This window comes from Dermochelys coriacea, chromosome 6 (genome assembly GCF_009764565.3).
Source record: "Dermochelys coriacea isolate rDerCor1 chromosome 6, rDerCor1.pri.v4, whole genome shotgun sequence".
Classification (NCBI taxonomy): Eukaryota; Metazoa; Chordata; order Testudines; family Dermochelyidae; genus Dermochelys; species Dermochelys coriacea.
Window position 1 is genome coordinate 51,482,806 of NC_050073.1, and position 26,939 is coordinate 51,509,744.

The following is a 26,939-nucleotide window of genomic DNA, read 5'->3' on the forward strand; positions in this document are numbered from 1 at the left end:
ACTGAGAGAATCAAAGAAGGGCAAGTGAGAGCTGTCTGAGGAGGAAAGGTGAGACCCAGTAAGATACAGGAGCAGCAGATGAGAGCTGGTACAGAGAACTATTGGGAAGCACAACAGGTTGATGGTGAGCGCTGGCCAGAGTGGAAAACCCCTGCCAAATAAAAGCAGAGGCCTGCAGAAGAAGGGGAAGAACAAGCCTGGTTAGGAAAAGCTGAGCCCAGAACAAGAGAGTTGATGCTGGAGAGTAGATCCCAGCAGCAGGGGTAGGATTCCAAGACCAGGAGACTATGTTCCTTTTATGTGTGGAAGGAAGGGGAGATGGAGGCTGGTGCACCAGTCATGTTGCAGCCTGCCATAGGAGGGCACCTCAGGCAGAACTGCCTTATGGGCAGTTATTATTTGTGTCTAAAACACAATTCTGGCAAAATTTTGGAAGTCTCATATTTTCAAGAAGCCCCCACTTACTTACCATGTTTAGTACTTCCCTCAACTTCTCTTATCAGGAATTGGGGATTACCAAAGTCTTTTAAATAATAAAATAATAATACTTTGCAAGCACATTATATGGTGCCTTTCATTGGAGGATCTCAAAGCACCTTAGAAAAATGGCTCAGAATTAATATTCCTATTTTAGTGACAACCCGATTGATGCTAAAGACATTATTTAGATTCTGGTTCTATTATAGTCTCTTGCATCCATCACTGCAACTCTTTGTCCCATGTTGTGCCTGATATTTGAAATTCCAGTGGAAGTAGGTGAGAGGGAAGAATTCAATAGCTCTGAGAGAAGAATTCAGTTTCCTTCACCAACTCAGTCTATGGTTTCTCTTTTGAGGCTGCCAACAAGGGGGGGCAATTAGGATGGTGGTTTGGCGGCAGGTGATTTGAGTGATGTGGGCTCATAACTGAACTAAAATCGTTAAATTAATTTTATACAGGCCAGTGAGCAGCTGGTGTTGACAGTGGTTCTCTAAAATGAGGACAAACAGGATAAAATAGCCAGAAGAGTCTTGAAGATGTAATGTTCAGAATGAGGCTGTAATAAGATGCATGTGTTCATGACTGACTTAGATACAAGACCTTAACTGTATTGTAGTTTTGCCTGAATAATGTAAACAATAGACTGCATTATTACTTTTATTAGAGCCTATGTTTAATGGTATTAAGCACAATTATATCATAGTTCTGCTTGAGCAATGCAGACAATGGAATTCATTATTACATTTAACAGAAAATATATTTAATTTTCTAGTAAGTAATCTCATTGAAATTGAAATGGGCTACTAAAGTATTTTCAAAAACAAATTACCTATGGCTGTAGTATTTTTGCAAAATAGCACTGTCCATGTTCAATTAAATTAATTTGCTTTTAAGCAAAACTGTGTGGAAAAAGTTATTTAGTTTTAATTTTATAAGGAATTGTTTCAAATTTGGTCTAAACATTCTGAGCTTTTTCTTGTTGTTCAAAAACAGTAACATACCTGAGAGAGAGAGAGATGGGTGTATATGAAAATAATACTTTACACTTTTATATTACATTTTTCATAGAAGATCTCCAAGCACTTAAAAAGTTGGATAAGCATCAGTAATTAGTGATGCACAGAGAGGTTAATGACTGATTCTGAGAGATGATGACTATTAGTAATCCTGTTCACTTGCATGGATGTCACAACCAGGACATGGTCTGACCTAGTGGTCAGAGCAGGAGTCCAGCCAGGTCAGATATCCGGAGATCAGAATCTGAGACAGGCCAGATGGCAAACCAAGTGTCAAGAGTCAGGTCGGGTCAGGTTAGCAGGAAATCAGGAGCAGGTATTGCTGGGGAAGCACTCCTGAGCAGGGAGAACCCAGCTGCATGGACAACTTCCTGTTCCTGTGTTTGGATTAAATAGAGGCTGGGGACTGATCGGGACTCTCAAGATTCAACACATCAGAACCCAGGACTGGAGTCCTCTGTTAGAGTTCAGCTGCTATCCTAACAGCTGTTAGCAGGTCACTGGATGACAGGTTGGGACTGTTTAGCTCTTGAGAGTCCTTTGGACCAGCATGCAAGACCTGCAATGCCTGACATTGGGAGATGTTGGAGCTTGGCACTCCTTACATTAGTCCATACTGTAATTTATATAAACTCTCACAGTGATTCCAGAAGTCATTCTAAAATAGAACCTAGGAATTCTCTGGGCATGTCTACAGTAAACCAAATTCGACCGAGGAAGGTTGATTTTAGTGCTACTCCCCTCGTTGGGGAGGAGTACAGCAGTCGATTTTAAGAGCCCTTAAGGTTGGCGGAACGGGGTTGGTTGTGTAGAAGCATTCCTTATAAAATCGATCTAACACAGCTAAATTCAACCTAACCTCGTATTTTAGACCAGACCTCAGTATCGATGCTGTGCTTTTGCAGCTACCAGGAGGCCACACTTTCATTGTGTTTATTCAAGATTAATAGATTCCAAGACCAGATGGGACCACCATCATCTAGTCTCACCTGTATAACACAGGCTATAGAACTTCCCCAAAATGTTCCTAGAGCATAGCTTTCAGGAAAAAATCACACACAAAAAAACCATTTTTTATTTAAAAGCTGTTAGTGTTGGAGAATCCATCATGACCCTTAGTTAATTGTTCCAAAGGCTAATTATCGTTACTGTTAAAATTTTACACCATATTTCAATCTGAATTTGTCTAGTTTCATCTTCCAGTCATTGGACTGTGTTATATCTTCATCTACTAGCCTGAAGAGCCTATTATCAAATATTTGTTTCCCATGTAAGTATTTATAAACTGTGATCAAGTCATCCCTCAACCTTCTCTTTGTTAAACTAAACAGATTGGGCTTCTTAAATCTATCACTATAAGCTAGGTTTTCTAATCTTTTACTTGTTCTCGTGGCTCTTCTCTGAACCCTCTCCAATGTATCCACATCCTTCATGAATTATGGACACCACAACTGAGCACAGTATTCCAGAAGCAGTTGCACCAGTGCAAAATACAGAGGTAAAATAACCTCAACTCCTTTTTGAGATTTCCCAGTTTATGAATCCAAGGATTGCATTAGCCCTTTTGGTCAGAGTGTCACAATGGGAGCTCATGTTTAGCTGATTATCCACCATGACCTGTACTACTTGTCTGATTCCACTGTTTCTGTCATCTGTTTCAGATAGGAAAGACAACTGGTCATTTCAAGGTAAATTTATATCTGATAAGATTCTTCAGACCTTTCCTATTTTATCTTGGAATGATGAAATTTAGCCTGACTTGGTGGGCAATCCAGAGCAGAAGCTGCTGTGGCTCTAATAATGCATATGTCCAGGGCCGGCTCTAGGTTTTTTGCCGCCCCAAGCAAAAACTATGTTGGCCACCCCCCCGCCCCGCCTTTTTTTTTTTACTTTTTTTGCCCTTTGCAATGTTGTTTTGTTTTGACTGTTTAAAATTTAAACAAAAATGAAAACAGAGAATATGTAGTTAGTGAAATAAAACAATTTCCTACTAGTGTACTCATTTAATTTTAACAAAATCACAATTTCAAACAATTTGGGTTCAACTATACACTGTAATGAAAAACGTTAGTGTCTTCTGGTGCGCCCAGTTTCTCATAAATTAAAATAATTTATATGAACTGAATTTTTCTGATGTTTATACTTGCATAGTCTTTTAATAATTCAGTGAAATCTAAATTTTTTGCAATGGTACTTTTAATTGAAATTAATGCAAGTCCTGACAAATGATTTTGAGACATGGTGGACCTTAAATAATTTTTTAGTAATTTCAGTTTTGAGAAACTGTGCTCACCAGAAGCCACTGATACAGGTAATGTTAAAAGAATGCGTAATGCTATCACAGTGTCTGGAGTGAAAAAATCATTTCTTGCTATAAATTCTAATACTTTTAGAGGAGAAGTTTTAGGACTTATTAGCTCAGATAAAGCTATTAATTCATCATACAATTCTACTCCATCAATGTCAGCAGCGTTATCCGTACTGAGCACTAAATGTAGGTCTTGGCAGTGCTTCATGAAGTCTTCTTCGGAAAACTGATTTTTAATATTTCCAGTATCGTATAAAAGTTTCACAATGACCATGCAACCGAAAAAAAAGGATGGCCGGAATGACACCCCTGGAAATGTGCCACCCCAAGCACGTGCTTGCTTTGCTGGTACTTAGAGCCAGTCCTGCATATGTCTTTATTTCCCATGCACATAATACAGGGTTGTCAGAGGTTTCACTCGCCACTGATTCTCCAGTGTGTGCTGTGCTAGCTCTTCTCATGTGCAATTTTATTTAGTAACAAGGCTTAGTGAATAACTGCAAAAAGAAAAGGAGTAGTTGTGGCACCTTAGAGACTAACCAATTTTTTAGAGCATAAGCTTTCGTGAACTACAGCTCACTTCATCAGATGCATCACTGAACTATGGTTCAGTGATACAACTGTTCTAAGTTCAGTTCTTAGGGTCAAAATGTCTGCATCACAGAACTCACTACCACAACTGGCCACCTCACTGGCAGTTTTGGTAGAGAGGTCAACAGTTGAACAGGGCATTGAACGTGAGCTGTTTCTCCAGGAGGGGAATTAGAGTTGCTTCATCTGTTGTGAAGTTTGGAGTGGGACAGGGTCAAGTGGAGTGGATTGAACTGCATCATTAAGATGACTTGGTAACTGAGCATTAGCTCATACCTCTATGTTGGCTCCAGTTCTTAGAAGAAGCTGCTTGTTTCTCTCCATGATAGCTGAGTGGTACAATGAGTTGGGCTGAAAGACATATATATATCGCTGGCCAACACCAATGGAATCAGGTGCTGGAAGGCCAGAAAAGCATCAGCATCTTGTTCATTGTAATGTCCTTTTTAGAAAGACCCCTTCCATATCTTGAACTAGGATTTTGGAAGAACTGTAGCTGAAGCAGCTAGAACTGGGTGAACCCACCAGGATGGGATTACATAGTATCAGTAAACCCGAAGAAATAGGCTCTGTTTATCAGGGTTCATCCCAGAGGTTTACACGAGCCAAATTCTGTTCTCAAATACATATGTAAATCCAGACCAAGTCCACTGACTTCCTTCTGAATTTATACCCACTAGAGTAAGGATTTGGCCCTGACATTCACTGGTGACTTTTGCTTGGGTTCACTTAGTTACAGCAAAATCCACCACTTTTGTAATTAAATAAAACTGTGCAACTTTCTTCCCCACATTATGCCCCAACAGAGTCCCTGATGCTCCTTTCATGCTGTAGCTGTCCTGTACAGACGCACTGCAAACCCAGCATCCACCACTAATGACATCAAGTCAGTCCTGACCTCAGACTCCCTGTTAGCATGGTGCCTTCTAGATAGCCTCATTGATGAGGTAAATGAACCTTTAAGTGTCTCCCATTCTTTCTGCTGATGCTGCTGAACTCGAAGCCAGGCAGGCTGTCTTCTGCACTGAAAATCATTCCTATGGATGTAGGTAGAAAGAACTACTATTCTGGCACCTTGAAGGCTGAAGACCCAGCCAACCAACTATTGTTGAAGATCCTAGAGAGAAGAAAGGAGGCCAGCCAGCTGACCCCTCCCCACTCCCCCTTGAAGTCATCAGGAGAGATGAGGTAGCTAAAAGATTGGACCAGATAAAGAAGGGGTGTCAGGTCAGAAGAAGGAGGATAGTGCAGTGGGAACAGTGGTGGTAAGAGAGTGCCAGGCCTGCCTAACTCTTCCATGAGCTTTGCTGAACTTCAGTATATTTCAGGTTTGCACTGAAAACTTAAACAAAGTGAAATCAATTTAGGTGCAAAAATGTGTTCTCTGCACTGGTGACAGCTAAGCACCATGCCTAGATTGTATGATCATAAGACTTTGAGAGCTTTAGTCAATGTTATGCAGACAAGCAGCCACAGAAGCTATAATCAATAGGTCATTTGCTGTTTATTCTTGTATCCACTTTTAGTGTATTAATTTGAATGCTTCTGAAATGTGAGACAAAATATTTACCCAGAAGATAATATACACTCAGAGTTCTTCATGATTATGGGTTTAATGTTTTATGTATGGCAAATTGGTTTTTTGGTTGTTTTTTTTAGGGGGAAGAGGGCTGTTTGTTTTTTGGTGGTGTTATTTTGGTAATTGGATGAAATAATTTAACAATTTAGAACTGATCCTTGCAAGAATCAGAGTCCTCACATTAGTTCTGTGAGGTCCCCAGAGCAGGATTACAATAAAAGATAACAATACAATAAATAATGATATAATGGTTTTAGATGAATGTCATTTAAATAGGCTAGTAACATCAATCAAATGTACTTCACCAATAGAATCCATACACCTGTCCTTGAGAATTTGAGGAGTGGAAGAAGTGGGTCTTAATGGCTGTTAAATAAGTTGGCTTTTAAAACTTTTTTACCTTCTGCTTTCTTCCATTTGGTTTCCAATGTGACATTGGCTAAGGTCAGCCAGGACTCCCCATGCAAAGATGGGATTGTATGTGTCCATTCCCATCTCACTTCCTGTTCACTGAGACCTGGATCCACAAAAGGACTTAGTTGTTGCAACACTGAGCATCTCAGCACCTCATTTTTAGGCACCTAGAAAATCACAGGAAGAACACTGTGATCCACAAAGCCTGACAGTTAGGCACCTAGACTCCCTATACAATCAATGAGAAGAAATTTACCCCTTAGAATTCTATCCACAAAAGCCAATATGATAGGCAGAGATCTGCATAAGCCAGCCAGTGGGAGATGTTGACAACAGGGGTGCGTGTTAAACCCTGCACCTCCCAGCAGCCTGGACTTTAGACATTTATCTCTGCATAATGATCCGTGAATGGGAACCTGTGTCCTGGAGTCAGGTGGCTTAGCTGCCTCTGTAGTTTCTTGTGGGAGTGAGTTAGGTACCTACCTTACTCCACACAAAGCAGCTGGGGGTGCCTAGCTTATAATTTGTAGCCCAGTGGTTAGAGCACTCTTCTGAGATGTGGGAAGCCAAAGTATAATTCTCCCCTCTGCCTGAGGGAGAGACAGGATTTGAACGGGGGTCTCTCTTTGTGATGGGTTGAACCTCCCTTTTGGGGTGCCACCTGATGTGCTAGGGTCTCAATGAGCCAACCTTTCCACCAGCCTGGGTTTTCTTATCTTGTTCTTGCTGTGCTAGACTCTCAAGCCTTCTGTAGCACACACACAGGTAAGGCCCAACCCAGCTGCAGACACAGAGTGAAATCAGCTCTGGGGGGGAGGACTTATCTAGGAGAATGGCCAGCACTCACGTGCACACCTCCTTTTGGATATAAATCCAAAATAATATTGTCTTGTGCTATATAGAAAGATCTGCATAGCGCAAGCTCATAAAAATTCACCCTCTCCCTCAGTCTGGAGAGAGATAGTCCTCCCCGCATCCCCCTACCCACCAATATGAATTTCACAAACTGGGTTTTGAAATAAACAAGAAATAAGTTTATTAACTACCAAAGATAAATTTTAAGTGATTATAAGGGATAGCAAACAGAACAAAGCAGATTACTGAGCACATAAAACAAAACACGCAAACTAAGCTTAATACATTCAAGAAACAGGATACAAAATATACTTTTTCACCCTAAATTTTGTTTTAGGCAGGTTGCAGAATTTCTGAAGCTTAGAGTTCCAGTTATTTCTCTTTGCAAACTAGACTTCTGTCTTAGCCTGGACTCAGCCCTTGCCTTTCCCTCAGCTTAGTTCCTTTTCCTTCAAATGTTTTTAGCAAACTTCCTTCTTGGATGGGGAGGCATAGGAGAAGAGTCCTGATTGATTTACTCCGCAGCCTTAAATAGAATTTACATAAGGTGAGATCCCTTTGTTTCCAGTGGAAAAATATCAGCCGTGTCCAAGGTGGTACTCCGTACCAGGTGACATCATCAGATGACCATGCAATGTCAAAGCAACATGCCAGGAAGCTCCTCAGGACAATGGGAGATTAGTATCTTCAAAATTCTATTGTCCTTCTTAAATGGCTCATTCAGGGTGATTGCCTACTGTCTGGTGGGCATTCCCCCAAGTACACACACAGTTGTAATTGTCAATACATAGTCAATATTCCTAACTTCAGATACAGAAATGATACATGTATACAAATTGGTAAGCGCATTCAGCTAATCATAACCTTTCCCAATGATACCTTATATGATGCATCTAGCATAAAATATATCTTAGTTATGCCATATTCATATCATAACAATATTGCTATGAAGAATATGGAGTGTCACACCCACCTCTCAGGAAAGTGCTTTAACCACTGAACTATGGGATAGTCTGATGTGTGGGTCCCTCAGTCTCTCCTGTTGAAGTTGTTCCACTTTGGATAAATAATGAAAAAGTGATTGGAGCAGGGGGTTGGACCCTGGCTCTCCCATCACTTTGGAACTTAGAGGAGAGATAAGTGCCTCGGTGCCTTGATTGAGGCAGCAGTGTGTATGCTGAGAGGCAGAAACTTAATCAGAGAGAGAACTATTATCCTGAAAACTTAGGTGCAGCGTAAGTTGAGGTGCCTACAGAACTCAGTACAATTGTTGTGGATCGCAGTGGTGACTAAGTCTGGGATTTAGGCACCTAAGTACCTTTGTGGATTAAAGCCTAAATTCTTTCAACCCAGCTCTAAAGCAACCCATCTTGCCCTAACTGTGATACTTTTATGTGACCTTTTATGTGACTTCTATACTAGTGACCCCATGCCCCATATTCTTCATAGAGATATGCTTTATGATATACATATGTCATAACTAAGATATGTTTTATGCAAGATGGGTCATGTGAGGTATCATTGGAAAGGTTATGATTTACTGAATGTGATTATCCAATTTGTATGTATGTATCATTTCTGTATCTGAAGTTAGAAATACTGACTATGTAATCATTAAATTGTGTTTTCACCTGGGGAACGCCTACCAGACAATATGCAAACAGCTTGGATGAGCCATTAGGAAGGACAATAGGACTTTGAAGATACTAAACTCCCTCCTTCCTGAGAAGTTTCCTGGGATGCTCCTTTGACAATGCAGGGTCAAGTGATCATGTCACCTGGTACTAGACATCATTTTTGACTAGCTGGAAGGGGGTGGGGAAACAAAGGATTCCAGACATATGAAAATCCTATTTAAGGCTGGTGAGTGTGTTAATCTTGGCTCTTCTCCACTGCCTCCCTGCCCAGGAATGAAGTCTGCTGAAAACACCTGAAGAAACAAAGGAACTAAGCTGGGGGGAGGAGGGCCAGGTGCTGAGCCCAGGCAAGAAAGGCCAACCTGTGAAATGAATACCTGGAGATTCAAGCTGCAAGCAGTGCAGTTTACCTTCAAGAAACTCTATCACCTGCATAAAATAACACCTAGGGTGAGACTTTGCTAATATTAACCACTAAATTTAGTGTAATAAGTTTAGTTTGCATGTTTTGTTTTATTTGCTCAATGATCTGTTTTGTTCTGTTTGCTCTCCCTTATAATCACTTAAAATCTACCTTTTGTAGTTAATAAATGTATCTTTTGTTTATTCTAAAACCCAGTTTGTGCAATTCATAATGTGGGGGTGGGGGATGCATAAACTGTGTATATCTTCCTCCACATTCAGGAAGGGAGCAAATGTAATGAGCTTACGCTGTATAGATCTCTATACGGCACAAGACAATATAATTTTGGGTTTACGCTCCAGAGGGTATTTCCCCAAGCTGAGTGCCTGAATGATTCTACAGCTGGGTGTGTCCCTATCTGTGTGTGTGTGTGTGTGTGTGTGTGTGTGTGTGTGTGTGTGTGTGCATCAGGATAGAGTGAGGGAGCCCAGATTGGTGGAATGGGCTCACTCAGTGGGACCCCCAATACATCAGGTGGCATCCCAGAAGTCCAACCCATGACACTCATTTCTCCTCAATCATTCGCTGCAGGCAATGCTAGTCCACATATATTCTCCCAGAATCCAGTGCACCAAATGCAGGCTTGCTTCACCAGAGGTGTTGTGTCACTCACCTCAGAGGATTCTAGGGACTATCTGAGATCCAAAGATACTCCTACACCTGGCTTAGTAGAAACTTATTTACCTACTGAGGAGGAATCAGGTGGGTGGAAACTTAATATCAAGAGAAAAGCATTTTGCAACAAACCTGTAAGCTAGCGACAATAACAGTTCCAGCAGCATTCTGGCAATGGTCCCTTAAATTAGTGCCATGGGGAATTCCATATCTAAGCTATGTTAAAGGCACCCTCAGTCACAGCACTCCTCCCATTTCTACTAGTTCATCTTTTGGACCACATGCAGTAAGGTGGTGACATACAGATAAAGGCACTAATGGTACTTCTGGCTGTTTGATCTACAGCTTCAAGGGACAGCAATAGAATTCATAAACAATAGCAAGCCAGGGAACAATAATGGAGAGGATAATATTGCAAACATATAGGGTCCAGGCCATTTGCTCATTCATCTTCTGCTATCTGGAAGAAGGTCTGCAGTAAGTGAAGGATAGACCGGCTGTAATGAAGCTGTCGGCAGCAACAAAAGTCACTTGTGCATGGCCTACCATTCTAAAATATTGCCAAATGCCTAAGCCAGAGAACTCATCAATCGTTGCAAATACACCTGCTGGGCATGGAGACATGGACCATGGGGTAAAATATCATTATTTTCTCAGAGATCCCTATACTAGCTCTTCATTATCCCACCCTCTACATGAGTGATCATTGATCAAGTCCTCTATTACTCCAGGTATGGCACCATGGTACATACAGTAACATCATTATTATTTTTATTTTATCCCCTCCATGTGAATTATTGTTCAGCAGCCTTTTTTTTTATTTGTGCTTTGAATACAGAGTGTGGAAAATGGGAAGAAATATCCCACTTAGACCCAAGCTGTCTAGAATTAAATCATTCTCCATAACCATTCCAGAACAGATGAGTGACAAGATAAATTCTAATTATCGCCAGCAAGCATCAGTTGCTACTAGGGCTGGCTTGGAAAACAGAGTCCTGCTTGACCCTATCCAGAGCATGAATGAACCCCTACTATTACTGGTTTGAGTTCAGAAGCAATGTTATCCTAGCTGAGCTCTGAGCTCTGTGAGCCCTCTGGGAATGCCTGGTGAGGAGACTGGCCACATGAGGAAGCTGCTAGACAAAAGAAGACGAGATTCAATAACTTATATCTTGAGTATGTGTGGTAGGAAAAGTCAGTCCTTAGGGACAAGTTTGACCAAGGTGGAAGCCCATCTGTGTGGCAAAAAGGATGGACTGCTTGTGTATGTGGTTTTCCCTCTAGTGCCGTATTCTATCTGCTAGGCAGGCCACAGGATGACATTTAAGTTGCAACACCACCATCACATCAGGTTTATGATTTAACAACTAGGCCAACTCATCTCTGAGCCTGAAGCTCCTTGGGTTCATCCAGTCTAAGGGTCTGTTTCATGTTCCAGGTAGGTTCCTATAGGGTCTATTTCAGCTATATGGAACCTGGGGATAACAACATGACTCTGTGTAAAGAGCATCATGTCTGTGAATGCATGATCCTGACTTATTCCCTAAAGGCATCTTCCACTTTTCCGTGCTTTTGTTTCCTTTCAGAGCTGCATTCAATGGTTTATTATCATTCCCATTCTTCTTTGTGAGATCTTTGATCAGCCTGAGCTTGACTGATCTTCCCCCTCCTTTTGTTGTTCTCTTTCTAAAATATCTTTTCTGATAAGTAGGGATGTGATTCTATTACTAAAGTATTGCTAAAATACCTATTGCAATCACCCTGCAGCACCTTGGAAATCCACTTCAGACAAAATAAGAACTAACCCAAACCTTTTTCCAAAATTCAAAATGAACCTAAGCCAAGCCATGTTAGTTCTAGTTTTGTGTAATTCTCCGCCTCCTGGTTGTGGTGGGAACTATTAGTGCATGTTCCAAAACAGTGCTAGTAAAGCTATCCTCACATCATCTCTTATGGCCAGACTGACAACAAAAAAGACTATGAAAAGTTTGACTTCCAACCCAAACATATAGAAACAGAAGGTTTGCATAATTTAGCTAAAGATCTGAAATGTACTATGTTCATCCTAAAATTACCTGTTGACTTTTTGAGATTTCCCCATTACCAATGTTAAGAGTGATCTCGGAGGGTATGTCTACATTGCAGTTAGACACCCACAGCTGGCCCATGCCTTCCACATTGCAGGGTCCTAGAGCCTGGGATCCAGTCCAAGCCTGGTAATCTACACTGCCATCAGGTCAATACCTGAACCTTCACGTCTAATTAAGGCTAACAGTCCTTTAATTTAGAGTTTGCAGCCTCCTTCAGTCTATTGGTTACATACTTAGAGGCAGCCTGGGGCAGAGCTGTCTTCCCTTTGCTGTTCCAGGTCTTTCTGCTTCCCCTTCCTTCTCTATACTCCCTCCTTTATAGCTGGCCTTTTTCCCCATTGGTTATAACTGTGGGTGTCTGTCTCCATGACTGGCAGCTCTGGCAGCGGTGTGGGGATGTAATCAAGCTGCTAGCTTGTAAACAGGTGAAGTTTTCTTCTGCTCCCTCTCCCCTGTCTAAGATCAGTATGGGGTTTGTAGACCCCCATTACAAGGGATTTTGTCAAAGAACAATTTTTAGTGCAGGTTGATAGATTAAAACTGAAGAGGAGCCTGTCTGGTTTTGGAAAGAAGGATGCAGGCAATTTCTATCAGCACATTGATTACAATTCTTTTCTCCAGCACAATGAATAGCCAGAGTCAGAGTCTGAATTATTATAAAAAGCATAAAAGCTAAATTGATTTCTTTATCTACCATTATTATAATAATAGTGTCCTGGAATACTGAAAAATTTCACCTGGCAAATGCATTGCAAGGGCCTTCCCAGAAGAAGTAGGGGATAGGAGAGGCTAAAGTAAGATGACAGAGGATGAACGGTGGTAACAAAAAGATGACCCAAGATCAGATGTAACTAGCGTCTTTAAGTCTGATTTTTCTGTTTCCCTCTTTTTCCTCCCTGACTCCTCTGCATTACATAAGCATCTGCTCTCTCTCAGCCCTTGCCATGATGTATCTTTTTCAGGATGCTCTGTCACTGGGCTAAATCCAGAAGTCCTCATGCAGTCCTACCTCAAGCAAAACTGCCATTGATTTTATTAAAAAGAAAAGGAGTACCGGTGGCACCTTAGAGACTAACAAATTTATTAGAGCATAAGCTTTCGTGAGCTACAGCTCACTTCATCGGATGCATGCATCCGATGAAGTGAGCTGTAGCTCACGAAAGCTTATGCTCTAATAAATTTGTTAGTCTCTAAGGTGCCACCGGTACTACTTTTCTTTTTGTGAATACAGACTAACACGGCTGCTACTCTGAAACCATTGATTTTATTGGAGTCAATGGGGATTTCAAGCGTGTCCTTTAAAGCTCCCGCTTTGCTTGTGCACTCCCACCCATGGACCAATACTTCTGCCACATGATACAGGATTGTCTCCTTGACTTCAATGGGAACCCCTGGTATCTAGAGCCAGAAATACAGGGTCCATAGCAATGACTAGTTATGCAAATGAGAAGAGGGAGCAGATTTAGGGACTATTCAATATCATTTGTTGGAGAAGACTTAACATGTTTTGTAAAGGGAAATCATGCCTCACCAATCTACTAGAATTCTTTGAAGGGGTCAACAAGCATGTGGACAAGGGGGATCCAATAGATATAGTGTACTTAGATGTTCAGAAAGCCTTTGACAAGGTCCCTCACCAAAGGCTGTTAAGCAAAGAAAGCTGTCATGGGATAAGAGAGAAGTTCCTCTCAAGGATCAACAACTGGTTAAAAGATAGAAAACAAAGGGTAGGAATAAATGGTCAGTTTTCAGAATGGAGAGAGGTAAATAGTGGTGTCCCCCAGCGGTCTGTACTGAGACTGGTACTGTTCAACATATTTATAAATTATCTGGAAAAAGTGAGGTGGCAACATTTGCAGATGATACAAAACTATTCAAGATAGTTAAGTCCTAGGCAGACTGCAAAGAGCTACAAAGGGATCTCACAAAACTGGGTGACTGGGCAACAAAGTGGCAGATGAAATTCAATGTAGATAAATGCAAAGTAATACACATTGGAAAACATAATCCCAACTTTACATATAAAATAATGGGGTCTAAATTAGCTGTTACCACTCAAGAACGAGATCTTGGAGTCATTCTGGATAGTTCTCTGAAAACATCCACTCAATGTGCAGCAGCAGTCAAACACGCAAACAGAATGTTGGGAATCATTAAGAAAGGGATAGATAATAAGACAGAAAATATCATATTGCCTCTGTATAAATCCATGGTACACCCACATCTTGAATACTGCATGCACATGTAGTTGCCCTATCTCAAAAAAAGATATATTGAAATTGGAAAAGGTTAAGAAAAGGGAAACAAAATGATTAGGGGTATGGAATGGCTTCCGTATGAGGATAGCTTAATAAGATTGGAACTTTTCAACTTGGAAAAGAGATGACTAAGGAGGGATATGATAGAGGTCTATAAAATTCTGACTGATTTGGAGAAAGTAAATAAGGAAGTGTTATTTACTCTTTTTCATAACACAAGAACTAGGGGTCACCAAATGAAATTAATAGGTAGCAGGTTTAAAACAAACAAAAGGAAGTATTTCTTCGCAGAATGCACAGTCAACCTGTGGAACTCTTTGCCAGATGTTGTGAGGCCAAGACTATAACAGGATTCAAAAAAGAACTAGATAAGTTCATGGAGAACAGGTCCATCAATGGCTATTAGCCAGGATGGGTAGGGTTGCAAAACCATGCTCTGAAGTGTCCCTAGCCTCTGTTTGCCAGAAGCTGGGAATGGGTGACGAGGTGGATCACGTGATGATTACCTGTTCTGTTCATTCCCTCTAGGCCACCTGGCATTGGCCACTGTCAGAAGACAGGATACTGAGCTAGATAGACCTTTGGTCTGACTCAGCATGGTCATTCTTATGTTCCTATGTAAAAGCAAACCAAAGTTTGGTAACAATCACAGTCACCCTAGTAGTACCTACATGGGCAACAGAAACTTGATAATAGAGGGCTCTTCAATCTAGCAGAGAAAGATATAAACAAGATCCACTGGCTGGACATAGCTCAACAAATTCAGACTAGAAATAAGCCACACATTTAACAGTGATAATTAATATTTAACCAACCATTACCAAGGAATTCTTCAACAATAGAAATTTTTTAATCAAAAGTGGAACTATACTCTAATTTAAGCACAGTTATGGGACTTGACGCAGGAATTAATGCAGGGAAATCCTATGGCCTGTGTTATGCAAAAGGTTAGACTAGATGATCACAATGGCCCCTTCTGGCCTTAAAATCTATAACTTGTTGGGGAAGTACAAGGAAACAGTAAGACAATATTGGAGAATTTTTTGAGAAGGGATTTGAAGGAGAATAATAAAGCAGCTTTGCTGATGTCGATGGGGATCTCCTTCCAAAAGTGAAGTGCAACATGGGAAAAATCGCAAAGGTGCTTGTTTGATGGATGGCTAGAAAATGGCCCTATCTTAAAGATGTTATGCAGAAAGAATTAGCAAGATTTATACATAGGATGGATGTGAGGGCCTAGAAAGAGGTTTAAGTTGAAGAAGGCACCCAGATTGTGGGCCTGAGTAACAGGCAGGATGTTGGTATCCACAGTGATTGAAAAAGGAGGTAGTGGGGAGAGTTTATGGTGGTGGGAAACAGTGATTGCATCACGCGCAGATCATGTGCTGTGGTCCTGTTGAGGACTAGAGATCATTACATTTGTTTACTTGGGGCCAGAAAAGTCTCCTCTGAAAGTTTAATTACCAGTAAATCAGACAACTTCTTCTGCATATTGAATGCCTCCGTGAACATGGTGTTTGTTTTGTCACCGTTCAAACTCAATTATTTCTTTTCTTCCTTATGCCACACTTGTGACTTATCACAGTCACTCTGCAAATATATATCTCTTCCAGCTGCAGCTTGCTCTCTGGCTAAGTTTGTGGAGCTGGCCTCTCAGCATGGCATAGATTGCTCACCATTCAGACAAGTCATGACTTTGCTCACTTCAGAACAAGTCATTAATGACATTTGGATGAAGAAAGAAAGAAAGAAAGAAAGAAAGAAAGAAAGAAAGAAAGAAAGAAAGAAAGAAAGAAAGAAAGAAAGAAAGAAAGAAAGAAAGAAAGAAAGAGAAAAACTAATTGTTCAAACATTGATTTTTGAAAAAAAGATACAAGTGAAACAGAAGTTATAAAGAGGGAGTAATGCTTCAGTGGCTCCCAGAGGCTGCAGCGAGCATGAGCCAGCTCGGAGTGAGGTAGGCATCCGTCCCAGCTACTGTGCACTCCAACTGAGAAAAGCCAGACATGCCCAACTCAACTCATCTGAGCAGATCAAAGCACTCACAGTACCTGTCTCCAAAAGGCCCAGCCTCTGCTATTATTGAATTATTTGTATTCTAGTAGCAGCTAGAGACCTCAGCTGATATTGAGGCTCCCCGGTGCTAGGTGCAATCTTTGCCCTGAAGAACTTTCAATCTAAATAAAGACAAAAAAGAAATATTATTATTTCCATTTTACAGATTGGGAACCGAGGCACAGAGAAATTGAGTAATTTGGCCTCTCTGGAAGTCTGTGTCAGAAGCAGGATCTGAATCCTGAGTATCAATCCAGTGCCTTAATTTTATGACCATCTTTCTTTCAACATACCCAGTGCTCTCTCTGTCACTAGCAGGAGGAATACATACATCACAGAGACATTTTTTCATCTGTTTGCATTTTAATTGGTTCTTAAAAACAAAGAAAGTGGCAAATATAGTTTGTTATTAAGAATATGTTACTACCCTAGATAACATCAACAAATACCAGAGAGGAAAGTCTCTCTGGGGGAGCGTATAATATTTAAAGCCAATCTTTTTCGTTTTTTTTTCCATGGTAGGTGAATACAAACTTCAGTGCAGAGCACCAAATGACTACTAGCTGGGGAGAACAGCAATTTGTGATGTGGAATGAAAGAGGTGATTCTTCTCCTGAGCTCACACAAATAAGTTCTGTGGGGTTTTTTTTTCCTTGATAACTCTCTCAGCAGAAAGCAACAATGATTTTCCGGCCACTGACTGCCCCACCCAGCTCCACTGGCACCCATATAAAATGAATCAAATGTACCCATCTCTATGCTTGAGATCTCATAATTAATCACTTCTAAGCCCCTTAGCAACCCAACCCCCAGTCAGCCTCTAATGGTTCTCACTTGGTGATATACAATTGCAATGCCAATACAAATTGAACTTTCAATTGCTGCTCAAGTGCAACTTAATGACAAAGAGAATTAATCATTTAAAAGGACAATGGAGATATTTCTTTTTTAATGTAGTTCTGGTGTATTAGCCAATAATAGGAGCAAGTTAGACTGGAGACTATCAGCCTTCCACTGAGGCAACTGTACCCCTCAGGATGAAATATTTCCTTGCTTTGGGTTGCTGCACTGCCAGCTCATTGAATGCTAAATTGTCACTCTGGTGTACAGTATATAGCCATCTAACTCTAATGACTTTTGTCCGTACTGCATCTTTACATTTCCAGGAGAATTCCTGGCTGCAGGCACAGCTACTATTTTGTGAGCCAGTGTTCATGTAGCATGCTAGATAGGAGATAAACTCTGGGCTCTCTCATTTTGCCTGTACTTTTGTTCTTTCTAATTTTGTTGTTTCCCTTAAATAAAAGTTGTTGAAGGCGAATGTAGACAGGTGCTCTTTGTTTATTGAACACATACGCATAACACGGAGCTGACTTTAATTGTGTACAAAAGCTTCTGTTTCAGTATGGCCTGTACCTAGCAAATCATTTTGTAAAGTTTGTTGATAAAACATCAATTAGTCTATGCTTCTTAAAGTACTTTTGTGACTCCATGTCCCCAGGTAGTGTGCCTTTTGTACAAGCTAACAGCCATCCAGTCACACTTCCACAGAACAAGGCTCCTCTCAATCAGAGTCCCCTGTCATACAGGCTTTGATGAATTGGTCAACACCACCTTCAGTCTTAAGATAACATTGAGAAATTAGGAAATACCCTCCCCCCAAGTCACTAGCTGTATCATTTCCCCTCTCCCGCAGTCCTTCCTTAACACAGTTTAGTCTGTGAAAACTCCTCTCTGAAATCACAAAGAGAATGATTTTGATATGCTATCACTGTGTTAGACATCTCTCCAAGGAGCTCCAGAAGAAATGTGCAGAGACAAGGCCCTGCATTCATGCATATGAATTTGATAATGCTATCTGGCTTTCTTCTAGGATGTGAAAATTCAAAAAAACAACGTAGACATGGCTGATGTGACTGGAGCTCACAAATTATCACTGCGCTCCTAAAGCCTTGGCAGCCTTTCTTTTCTAATTGGCATGTCTGATTACTTTGGCGCAGGTTTTTCCCCTTCGGTTTTCTTCATCAAGCTCAAGGTACAGTCTGCTGGAGACCAGTGCTGAGAGGTATTACTACAGTTATAAAATCTTCCTGTTATTAATTTTTGTGTTAACAAATCCTTTCTGTATATAGGAAGATGTATGTTTCACAGAAAGATGCATCTTTGTGTTGTAAAAAAAAAAGAGCTTTAATTAAATACCAGTAATGATTCACTTACCTTTTTTATCATATTACATGCTAGATATGGTTCAAAGGAGGTTAGAGCTCATGGTTGGGAGACAGTTACCCTGTGTTCTGTTTTCTTCTCTGCTATTGACTTTCTGGGACACCCCAAGCAAGTAACTTAGGATGTGATCCACAATGCAATATAGATGCCTAAGTCTCCATGTGCAACACCACTGTGATCCGTGAAACTCCCACTTGTCTGTCACCTAAATCTGTAGGTACCTAAACTCACTCGGTACCTAAGTTTTAACTGTAAAAGTTCCCTAGGTGCCTAAGATTTAGACCCTGGGGCATGCAAGCTGCTGCCCCACTCGAAGCAACCAAAGACCTAAGCCCCAGCATGATTGACAACCAGGGGAAGATGGGCATTTTGCCCCCTTAAGTTATATGCAAGGCCCAATCTGGTAGGTAGCCACTGAGTACACCTACTAAATCAGATCCCATTCAAAATCCGGAAAAAGGTGGTGGTGCCTACATTATAAGTTTTAGCCCAATGGTTAGCACATTTGTGTGGTACATAAGAGAGCCAGCTTCAATTTCCCCCTCTTTGCCAGAGGAATTCAAAGGATTTGAACAAGGGGGGGCGGGAGTGTCTCTCATGAGAGTGCTCTGACCACTGAACAATGGGATATTCTGATGTGGGGCTACCTCAGTCTCTCCCATTGAAGCTGTTGCACTGTGGATAAATAATGAAAGAGAGTAGAGTGTGGGGACTGGATCCTGAGTCTCCCATTGCCTACGTGGGTCCCCTAATCACTGGACTACAGCATCATTTCCTCTCTCTTTCTCTCTGGCCCAATGACTCTTCCCTGTGGACAAATACTTAAATAGTCATTGGGTCAGAGGGAGAGAGATCTATTGCGCAAAAGTGTGGCCAGCAGTGACATTTTTCAGATGATGGTCCATTCTGCCCCCTACTGACCTCCATATGCCATGGCATATAGGAGTCACAAATGAACCTCAAGAGCCCATTCCCACAGGGGGAGAATTTCCTCAGTGCAAGCATTGTAGAGTGCCACCTTAAGCAGCCTGATGCTGCCCTCTTCACAAACTGGCATTGTAGGAGCCATGCCACAGATGGGGCTAGGAGTAGGAGGGTATGAATCTGAGGCAGAAGTGGTTAGTTCTGTAGCACCTGGTACCATGGGGATTTGTGGCTGCACTCGAGCACATAGGCAGCCCAGAATAAGCCCAGATGCTGCGTTGGACAGCCACCTTTGCTTCCCTTCCTCATGGGTTGTGCCTTCAATGCCTCCCGGAGGTGCAGCACAGAATTAGACTCAAAATGTTAAACCAAGGTCCTCACCACATGTGGTCATTAGCAATCCCAAGGCAATTTTCATAAGAGTGGAGATGTTAGTTGTCCTGGCCAAATTCCAATGTGTGTAATGACTTTTGCAACCTACATTTCATACAGCATTCTTCATCATTTCATCTGTTAAATGGTTATGTATAGCTGAGTGCTTTTAAGATTGCTGCCACATTCCTACCCACCACAGGTGGAATGTTTGCTGTGTAAGAAGCAACTCTGCAGAGCCAAGTAATGCTCCAGATGAAGTGGCAAAACTCCCATAGACTTCAGTGGGATCAGGATAAGAACTGGCATAAAAAATAACCTTTTCAATTGAAACTGCAGAGGATAATTATGCAAACAAAATGCAATTATCCAAGATGGAATGTTTTCAGGGAACAAGGAGCAAACAACCTCACTCTTAAGAAAATTGCTAGGGCATTTTAATGACCAAAGGAGGCTAGGACCTCTAGCCTACATCTCTGGAAAGGTGGCTCTTCTGGCTGCCCAGCAGCCCTTTTGTGTTTCCATGTACCATGTCTGTTGGTTAAGCTAAAGAAACAAGATGATTCCTGTTAATCCAAATTTATTGAAAGAAAAAGAAAATCTATAACAGGAAGGGACTATGCTCACTAAATAGCTGATGTAAATTGCTTCTGGTGGTGCTTCAGAACACAGTTTAGCTGGATTAATCAGTGTTAAAAAAATAGCCAGCAAAATACAATTGCTGTGATGTGTCTAGGGCGCTCTTTGGGGAAAGAATATTTTGGTTCTGAGCCATGTCTCTTGGTTCCCTCTGTTGAGTTCTGGAGTCAGCTAGCATTAGGCACTGCTAAGAGATGAGAAGCATGGTTTGGAAGCTGGAAGTTAGGACCTGGCAGGAGGAGGAGAGTGGCAGTTGCTGTATTCCTGGAACCAGATTTCCACACCATCTGGAGTAAGTCATTAAACATATTCCATATGGACAGTAGTTTGTATCAGCCTGATAGTGGAGGCTATAGCTTTGTGGATTTGTACACCTGAATGTAACATGTTTCCATTAAATGTTACACCGTATCAATGAGGACTTAATACTCATGTGATAACATTACTGAGAGACCTTCCCCTTTTGCCCCGTCCTTGGCAGACCCATATGTAATGTATATGACTGAGTAATCAATTTGTGCATAACAGAAGCTCTGGATTGGACCTAATTAAAACAATATTGCACATTATGGGCCAGATCCTCAGCTGATGTAACCAGGCACAGTTCCATCAACTTCACTGGAGTTGCACCCATTTACAGCAGTTCAGGATCTGTCCTCATGGTTAACAGCAAAATTCTTGATGTTTGTGTGTGTTTGTGAATTAAACTGGTTCACACTGAAAGTTCAACAAAAACAAAAGATGTTGGGCCTGGTTTTACAATAAGGCTCCTTTACACTGCCAGAAAGGTATAAAACAGTTTTAGTAGAAATATGAATCAAGCCCATTATGTTATAATTTGCTGTTAACCTGGGCAATAACACCACACCTCTGACAGCACAAATGTGGCATACTAGGACAATGTTAAATCTTCAGCCTTGTGGTAATGAAACATGTTCTTCCTAGAGCTCTTCAAAGAAGTGAATAGCTGTTACCCCATTGACATTCAATTCTCTGTTACTTGAATTATTTCTTTCCTATGATTTCTATAGTAAAATTTCATGGGAACAAATCTCTTCAAATTAAAGCAATATAATATTATAACTGTTTTACTGCAGGAGATAGATAATTTCTGCATGTAAATGGTGTCTTCTTGCTTGGAGCAACAGATAAGTCAGGGCCGTGGGAATACACTATAAAGCCTTTTGTCTTATGGCTCAGTTACCAGTTCAACTCCAGCACAAGTCAGCTGTTGCCATCTAATGGATGTTTGGTGACCAGTAGAAAATGAGTTAGTGCTCTTATGCCAGTTCCTACAGGGCTAATGATCACATCACAGAAACTGGCATTAATTGTTTCTTTGGGGTTTGTTTGGATTTTTTTGGATTGGCAGTTTTGCCAAGAATTAGAATGGATACAAAGGCTAAACTACCATCTCATCTCCAGATCATTGGCTAATGAAGGCTAATTGTCCATGGTCTCATTAGAGAAAGTTCGCACTGTGTCACTTGTGGTGGTATATATTTTTTTTCCTATAGTCACATGCCCCACCAGGAAACTAATTTAGCATAAACCACTTAACAATTGTTAAAGTCATTTACAGAGACACTAATTTATTGGTCACATCTCCTATGAAAACAGAGACATTACACAAATATAGATATTCCAAGCAAAAAATGTAGTGTTCATGCAACATTAAAGCTGAGAAATGAGGCAGTCAGAAGTCAGGAAATACTGAATTAAGACTGAAAGCTCAACCTTAGTTCTGCCTTAAACTATATTCTCTCTTTATTTCACGATAAATTGTCAGTTAATATTACAACCTGGAATTTTGTATGAAGCTTTGCAGACATTAAGGTACAGTACCTTGCTTTGAGCAGGGGGTTGGACCAGATGAGCTCCTGAGGTCCCTTCCAACCCTGATATTCTATGATTGTATGATTATGTGATACAGTACAGTGCATACAAGCCCAGATCCTCAGCTGGTTTAAACTGACTTTAAATCGATGAAGCAACACTAGCCTAGAATCTGGCCCTGAGTCCTTAGATTTAGCTTTGTTGTAGATCTCTCGCGGCATTCTACAAAACAAGCCACTCCGTTCATTTGAAGGAAATCAGTTCATATGTGTTTTGAATCTTTGTCCATCATTTGTTATTAAGCAATGGTTTTGCTCTGTTCCCAACTGATTTTTTTCCCCTACTTGATTCTGCAGTGAGGTCATAATGTTAAATTTTTCACAGCAACCTTTATATCTATGGTAGCAGGCTGTGATGTGACCGAAAACAATGATTATGTGGCTGTGGGTTTTAGTAGCTGAGTGGGTAAAGGCAACAACACTTTTTGTGCAGTGATGTCAGATAAAAACAAAGGTGTTATTCCTATGTGTATATTTATTTATTAGGACTATTTTCTGTGTACCGCCTCTTTAAATGCAAGGAGTCCTTCTGCCTATCTACTTGGAGGCAGTGTCTGGAGGAGAGTTAGGATAGCTGTTGCAGAATTAGACACACCAATCATGCTCCCTAATGGAGAATTTATGTTTGTTCTTTCTTGTTTGGTTGTTTTCCTCAGTGTAAAAAAAAAGTTATTTACACTGGATGCACATATTGCTCTTTGTGTATGGAAAACAGAACCAAAGGGAATGCAGAAAATATCTGGCCAAGACATTGCACTTTGTTTAAATGTCTTTGACAAGCTTGTGCCAAAGTGAAAGTCTCTGTAAATAAAACTGCTAGATTATGCGCCACATTGTGAACAAGACAGGTTGAAGCTGTTGATACATGTTTGAAACTGCTTTTAGGTGGGTGCATCTGGGAGGCCAATTTGTGTTTTATCTGAATTTCCTGTTTAGCTTTGATCATGGAAAATTGCCTGCATTTTGCTAGCTTGTAAAACCCAGTCAGCACTGACCTTTCACAGAGCTGTATCTAATTTGTACTTTTATTCCACTGCAAGAAAAGAATGAGACAATGATTCAGTTAAGGAATCTCACTTCACACACGGTGATGGTCAAGTGGAGGCAGGAAAGAAGAAACCCCACCAAGTAGTGTGTGAACCCCTTGATGAACCTAACTCAAAACAGAACATCTTCAAAGAGTCATGGTGATTGATTCTCCATTCTGTTACACCAGCTTTATACGGGTATAATCTGACTTCAGCAGCATTACACTGGCATAAAACTGATATAAAAAGAGTGGAAAATCCAGTCTGCAATCACCTTAAAAGGCTCTGGCAAACTAAGGGATGTGCTCACAGGCATATAGATGGATATGGAGAAGACCACTTACCCTCAATTTTCAGGCTGTGAAGAGACAACAGTGCCTCCCCATACTCCATTTTAAGTACTATGGTGGGGGAGGGAGGGGAAGGGAGAGAAAAGCATCTGTGCCCAGTGCTGTGTCCTGCAGCACTAAGTCTCCTCCCTCCCCATCCATCTTCTAGTGCTGCTCCACCTGAATGCTGAGCTGCTCAGCAGCGCAGAGATAATTGGCTTGGCAGGAGGAACAGCAGAGAAAAGGCTGCTTCCCACCAACAGGCTGAGGAGGGGTTTTGTTCCCAGTATATGGGTAGATGGAAGAAAATGGCCCCCTGGTCCTTTGGCGGGGAGGAGAAGAAGAGCCAGAGAGAATGGGTTGAGAGCTGAAACTCTAAGTGGGTGAGAGAGGGGAGCTGAGTGGGTGAGGGGTAGGAGGAAGAGAGAAAAAGTGGGGATGGGGTGAAAAACTGGGGTGGGAAGATCCAGAAAGAGAGAGTGAGTGGAAACAGAGAGTGAAGATAGCAGCTGTGTGAAAATTGATACAGACACACAGGAGGGAGGAGTACCTGGAGGGAAACTTGAGGGGAGCTTTGATAGATTTGGCACAGGGCATTGATGGATTTGAGATGTTCTGAAAATCCCCACTCCCCAGTAGGGGGGATGGAGTGCTTTGCAGTGTTGATGGGGCCCTCATGAGGACATCAGGTTTCAAGAGTGCTTGAGGAGCCAGATTCTTTTTCTCCAGAAACTTAATATCAAAGATTCAGGCCAGGGGAGATCGTAGTGAGACTATATGGGTCTGGGGGAAGCCAAGATGCCACAGGTGGTGGATTGGAGACTGACCCAAATCTAAGAAACCAAGGGGCAAATTAAAGGAGATTTGTTGGAGAAACAGTTTGTGGTCCATTAGTAGAACTACAGGTAGAAAACGTTGAACTCTCCCTTATTTTTGTGATCATTAAACTAACTCAAGAAAAAAAATCACGAAGAGAAAGTGTGAAATTCATCCTTATAAAAAGAGCCAGCACAAGGCCTAAGCAGCACTTAAGTCCTCAATATAGATCTTAAATGGAACCTAAGTAAGCCCACCCCTGATCCTGGCCTTCTGCACAGGTGTGAATTTCAACCAAAGCAAGGGGGAAGATAGGGAACGGAATAGACTCTGTGACTACTGAAGACAAGGAGGTGTCCATCCCAAAGAAGTGCTACTAATACTTTTGCAAAGGGATCCCACATATTGTTCCTCCAGCCTGTGATAAATCTTGCATGTTGGGGTGAAGGGAGTTTGCAGAGAGGAAGGGGTGAGCGACTAGAGAATCTTCTCATTCTCTTCCTTCCATTTAAACAAAACCACTTTCTCATACACTAGCAGGGAGGCAACACCACTTTGCAAACAAATGCCTGATGGGCCTGTGCAGGCCAACATTCTTTCTTGTACAAGCCGTGTCCTGTCTTTCAATCTGAAGCGGGAGGGGAAGATCTCGTGGAAAGACTCTTGACCAGGAAATGTTTTGAAAATACCTATGATTCTGGCAATCTGGTCCATTCCCCAGGCTGAAGATTTATTTTTCAACATTAATTTTATCAACCCCTGTGATAATTAACCATATCCCGAAAGGGGATGACTTCATCAGACCAGTCAGGGTATGTCTACACAACAATTGGGAGCTTGCTTCCCAGCACTGATAGATAGACACATGCTAGCTCTACTGAACTAATAGCAGTATAGCCAGGGAAAGCATGAGCTGCTTCAGCTAGCTGCCCAAGTAAGCACCTGGGGGGTCCAACGAGTTTATACTCAGGTGGCTAGCACAAGCTGCCACTTGTGCTACTCCCTGCCATACTGCCATGTTTAGTGCACTAGCTCAAGCAGAGCTAGCACATCCATCTACACATGCTGGGAAGCAAGCTTCCAGCTGCACTGGAGACATGCCCTCAGAGAAAGTAAATAAGGAAGAGTTATTTACTCCTTCTTGTGACACAAGGACGAGGGGTCACCAAAATAAATCAATAAGCAGCAGGTTTAAAACAAACAAAGGGAAGTTTTTCTTCACACAGTGCACAATCAGCCTTTGGAACTGTTTGCCAGAGGAGGTTGTGAGGCCAAGACTATAACAGGGTTCAAAAAAGACCTAGATAAATTCATGGAGGACAGGTCCATCAATGGCTATTAGCCAGGATGGGTAGGGTTGCAAAATCATGCTCTGAAGTGTCCCTAGCCTCTGTTTGCCAGAAGCTGGGAATGGGTGACAGGGGGTGGATCACTTGATGATTACCTGTTCTGTTCATTCCCTCTGGGCCACCTGGCATTGGCCATTGTCAGAAGACAGTATACTGGACTAGATGGTCCTTTGGTCTCACCCAATATGGCCATTCTTATGTTCTTATGAAACAATCCCAATCCTCCCTTAAATTTGGGGGGAAAGAATTTTTAACAAGGCTATGCTGAGAGCCTCTTCCTGCATCTCTGAGCCTCACCCATTGCTATAGAAAAACATCACAAGAAAGGAACCTCTGCTTTCTCAGAGGTTTTTGTGGCAGACCCAGGTTTTTGTGGCAGACCCACTGCTCTGTCTCTTTACCTTAACAAGAACAAGTTTTCCCTGTCTCTGCACGTTTCAAAAATGGACTTTTTCTGCCACTCCTGAATGTGGCAATGTAGTATTTCTGTTTGCTATTTCAATTTCACAGCTGAGCAGGATCTACAGAGACAGAGAATTCTAATAAAATTTCAGAAACATTTAATGCAGTGACTGGCAGATGGGGAAAGGGTTTGTGGCAGCTTCATTTTTCTGATTATGTTAACAAAACATGGCATGTTCTTTTCTAATGCACAGACAACAGTTTCATTTACAATTTAAATCTGATGACTGAAACACTGATTAGATGACTTCTTCGGAGCTGTGTTTACCACCTGAATGGTCTAATAACATAGAAATGGTTATTTTTCTTCCCTCAAATTAATGTTCCAGACTCAGAGTTTAATGAAGTTACACAGGGCAATTTCAAAAATTGTCTAAGTGCAACAATGCAATTTTAGTAAACTATTTATGCACACTTGATTTTGCAATTAGTAAACAATGGAGTATTTTAATCTATACTAGAAAGTTCTTTAAATAAGGAATAGGCACTCCAGAACATTAATAGGCTACTAATGGAAAAGATTGAGTGGCTTGTGGAC